This window comes from Pteropus alecto, unplaced genomic scaffold (genome assembly GCF_000325575.1).
Source record: "Pteropus alecto unplaced genomic scaffold, ASM32557v1 scaffold5, whole genome shotgun sequence".
NCBI lineage: Eukaryota > Metazoa > Chordata > Mammalia > Chiroptera > Pteropodidae > Pteropus > Pteropus alecto.
The window spans coordinates 20,196,061-20,201,055 of NW_006441953.1; the positions used below are offsets into that span (position 1 = coordinate 20,196,061).

The 4,995-nt window shown below is 36.2% G+C and overlaps 1 non-coding gene across 1 annotated transcript; it reads right to left on the bottom strand.

Moving 5' to 3' along the window:
* Positions 1-1,557: 1,557 nt before the first annotated feature.
* Positions 1,558-1,676, bottom strand: LOC112485519. Its single transcript, XR_003048500.1, has one exon. It is a non-coding gene; the product is annotated as a 5S ribosomal RNA (ribosomal RNA).
* Between the last annotated feature and the right edge of the window lie 3,319 nt (positions 1,677-4,995).

Below are 4,995 nucleotides of genomic sequence, written 5' to 3' on the forward strand. Positions count from 1 at the left end.
AAGTATAGTATGTAGGGATAAATTTAACAAAATGTGTGCAAGGTCTGTACAACGCAAGCTACTTTTTTTTTTTTTTCGATGAAGGAAATGGAGAGAAAAGCAGAGTTCATGAATTGGAAAACTCACTGTTAAGATATCAATTCTCTCCAAGTTAATCTATATCCTAGTGATAATGAGAGCATGTTTTTTCAGAAATTGCAGGCTGATTGTGAAATGTATATGGAAATAAAAAGCCCTATCATGGCCAAAATCATTTGGAAAAAGAACAAAATTGGAAGAGTCATACTACAGTATGACCTCGAGATTCATTATAAATCTACAGTATCATTGTAATAAGAATAACAATATAGATCAATGAAATAGAATAGAGAATTTATAAATAAAACTGCAAATATACAATTAGTTGTTTTTGAAAAGTAAAAAGGTAATACGACTGAGAAAAATGAGCTTTTTTAACAATGTTAGAATAATAAGCATGTGCACGCAAAAGAATCTAAACACCTTAAAACATACAGAAAAATTATTTCTAAATAAATCATACACCTAAATGCAAGAGCTGAAACTATAAAATACATAGAAGAAAATATAGGAAAGATCCTTGCAAACTTGGATTAGGTCAAAATTCCTCAATAAGCACCCAAATACAAGCCATAAAAGAAAATCTATATACTGCCCTCATCAAAATTTAAAACTTCTGCTCTTCTAAAGACACTATTAAAATGAAAATATAAGCCACTCATAGAGAGGAAATTATTGAAAGGCACATATTATGTAAAGGATTTGCATTCCGAACATATAAAGAATTTTTAAAACTTAGTAATGGGAAGACAAACAATCTTGTTTCCCCACTCTACCCGCCCCCCCAAACACACTCCTGGGTAAATATTTGAACAGATACTTCACAAAAGATGATATACAAATGACCTTAAGCACATTAAAAGTATTCAACATCACTAGTCACCAGAGAAATGCAAAATAAAACCACAATGAGATATCATCAGCCTGCTAGGACATTATATTAGTCAGGGTTCTTCAGATAAATAGAACTAATAGGACATATAAATAAATTTTAAGGAACTGGCTGTTTTGATTGTGGAGGTGCTTGGTCAATTTAAAATCTAATGGGACAGGCCAAGATGCTGAAGACTCAGGAAAAAGTTGCAGTTTGAGTCCAAAGGCAGTCAGTTAGAAAACCAAGAAGAGCTAATGTTGTAGATGAAGATACTTTGCTGACAGAATTCCCTGTTGTTCAGTGGAGGTCAGCATTTTGTTATATCCATGCCTTCAACTGATTGGATGAGGCAGACACATTTTATGGAGGGCAATCTGCTTTATTCAGAGTTTGCTAATTGAAATGTAAATCTCATTCACAACACTCAGAATAATTTTTGACCAAATATCTGGACATCATGGCCCACTCCAGCAATATGACAAATAAAATTAATCATTACAAATACATATATATATATATATTTTTTAGTTGAGGCAACCCTTGGTTGACCTCACAGATTGCAAAGACCTTGTCAGCTTACAATCCCTTATTTTTTTTATTTTTTATGCCTACAGCACCTGGTCTTCCAAGGTGGTCTCCCATCCAAGTACTAACCAGGCCTGACCCTGCTTAGCTTCTGAGATCAGATGGGATCAGGCTTGTTCAGGGTAGCATGGCCATAGACACCATTACAAATATCTTAAATTTAAAGACTATAAATATCAAATTTAGGTAAAGATGTGGAGCAATTCTAAGTCTGATACATTGCTGGTGGGAATATAAAATGATACAGCCCCTTTGGAAAACACTGTGACCTTTTCTTACAAGTTAAATAAACATTTATCATATAACCTAGCAATCCTACTCCAGGAGATATGAAAACACTTGTTCATAAGGTGCATGCAAATATGCCTTATAGTGATATTCATAATCACCAAGTACTGGAAACAACTCAAATTTCTATTAACTGGTAAATGGATAAATTGTGGTATATTGATACAATAGAAGACTACTCAATAATAAAAAGAAGCAAATGACTGATAATTGCAAAATATTGTGGATGAATCTCAAAGGCATTAAGCAGTGTGAAAAAAGTCATCTGCAAAAGACTACATACTGTATGAGTTCATTTATTTGACATTAGAGAAAAGACAAAACTGTAGGAATAAGAAACAGATCTCTGGATGCCAGGGACTAAGGTGAGAGAGAGAGAAAGACTGCAAAAGGATTCAAGAGAACTTTTGGGGAGAAGAAATCGTCCCATATATTGATTATGATTGGGGTTACAGGATTGTTTACATTTGTCAAAACATATCAAACTGTTCATTTTAACAGGGTAAATTTTAGTAATGTAAATTATGGTTCAATAACCTTAACTTTTTTTAAATGGAATGCATTAATTAATTAACATCTTATTTAGGCAATTAACAGTTAATATTTTTTTCAAATTATGAAAACTAAAATTATTGAAAAAATGCTCCATAAGCACTTGGTATTGTACCATTAAATTACCCTTTTAGAACAACTTAATCTATAAATTAAAACTGAAAGATCTCTCTCTCTCTCTCACACACACACACACACACACACATACACACACATATATGCATATATACACACAAACACAAATACCCACAAAGGGTTTCCTGAAACATTGGCAGGGCACTAAACATTTCCTTGAGATCACCGTAACAAAAATGACACGAAAGGGGATATGTGAGTAGGGGCTGGATTCTCCCTTTGCATAGTGTGCTGCTGGTGTAAAGGCACTGGCCTGGTTGTAGACCGACAGGAACCAATTTAAGATCATGAATGTGTAGGTCAAATCGGCAGAAGTGTGAATACCAGTGGCTATGAATGGGCTGCTTGAGAGCAGAAGCAGAGGTGGAGGAAATGTGGCAGCTGCCTCAGGGGTGAAAATTACATGTTCAAGACCTCTCAAGACAAAGCCCCTGGGGTCTTCCGTAAATAGTCGATGAGACATTTTTCCTTCAATGGCAGGTAGGTGTGAGCCACGGAGAGATGTTTGACACTAACTCTAATGAGCACATGAATGTTCCAAATCCTGATGTTTTGATCTTTGATGTAACAAAAGCTGTTTCTACACTAAGCCTTCAAACAAACTGAAAGCAAAAGGATGTTTATGGATGCATTTGAATATCAGAGGTGCATGTTTGTTTTAAAGCGAGTAGACATGATCAGAGTTTGAGAACATAGAGTGATGTTCATGATGGCCTGGATTTTTTTGGAGCTTCTAGACCTGAATCTGCCTCTGCTTGAGCTCTGTGACTGGGCAAGGCACTTGGTTTTCTATATCTTTCTACATCTACATTTTCCCTACCAATAAAATGGGAGAGTTTAACCAAATATGAGACTATAAAATGACTGGATTCAGGACTCGAGCATGTTTTTGCTGGGCAATTTGCCTTGGAATATTTTTTGTTTAACAACATTAAATACGTCACCAACATTGAAAAATTGGGAGATTTTATACAACAGGTAGATTTACAGCTGCCTCAGGACACCTCGAAGATACTTAACCTTCATTTCAGCGTGAGAGCAAATGGCTGGATCTGAGTTACAGTTGCCATGTTTAGACAACGTGTCACTCTCCTTTAGTCACAACCTCATTCCTGTATGTCACCAACATGGCTCTGAAGGCGTGGGAGTTTGTGATACCTGAACTATACCTGCTACAAGGTTTCTTTCAGCCTTAAGATGCCACGGCTCCAACTAAATTACCGCAAAGAGCAAAACTAGCAAAAACCACTGCAAGCGAGGCTAAAATCTACCTGTTGTTTATTCTTGTATAATACCTATTGTCACAGCATCCCAAATACCTTTGTTCTGATCAGAGAGAAAGCTCTAAAAAAGCTACTTCACAAAAGAGGAAAGAAAATATAACAAACATCGAAGAAGTACGCTCACTGCTTAGTGACCGAGAGCAGAACACCACCTGACGTCACCAATCATTTCAGCAACTGCAATGCTGCACTCACTCAGTTTAGGAAGATTAGTGTCATTATAAAATCTAACTGAATGAGCATTTTGAGCACCTGTCGAAGACCAGACTCTACTGCTCGAGAATACGAAGATGCATGAAACAATCCCCGCCTTCGTAGTCTGAGACACTTAAATACATAATTTTTAAATGTGTACTTATATAACATTTTAAATGTTAATAATTAATAATTACAAAATAGTTGAATAAATGTCTTAATAGAAATCGATATGGTACAGAGGTAACGCCAAGGAAAAGTGGTTCTCCATCGTCTGCATTTACTGTTCTTCTGTCTGGAACACTCTTCCCCTGGTTTCCAAGTGGTTCATTGTTCTCTTCCTTCACATCTTTGTTCAAATATTGTTGCCGATCAACCTGTTTACATTGAAACTACCCTCTTGCCCCAGCTTTAGGATCCTGTCATCTCTTCCTGGCTTTATTTTCTCCAAAACACTGATGGCCATCTTTCATTCTATATATTTTGATTGTTGTTCGTGTTCCTTAGGGAAATATAAGTTCCATGAGGCAGGGACTTCTGAAAATCTTTCGATCGCAACCATTTTCATAGTTCCTACAACAGTGTCTGGAACGTAGGAGGCGTTGGATAAATGTTGGTTGAGAGAGTCAATGAATTAAGTAATCAGTTCTTCCCAAGGTCAGGGCAAATTTCCTGAAGAGATGATGTCTGAACAGCTGGGTTTTGAAGGATGAATAAAAATTCACTATGTGAAATAATGAACTGAGAGGAAAGCGTTTTAGGAAAAGAGAGCAGAACAGGTACGGGCAAGAATGTGAGAAAGATCACTGAATATTCAAGAAGAAGGTGTATTTAGACTTATTACATGTACATTATTAGTAATAATTGTAGTAATGCAACTGTCACAAGGTGTTACTAACAGTGCTGCTCTTCTAAGTCCCTTATAGACAGTATCTCCTTTTACTCCCCTATAACCTTTCGAGGTGTTCAGAATCCACCCCATTTTCTAGACAAGGAAACTGGGGT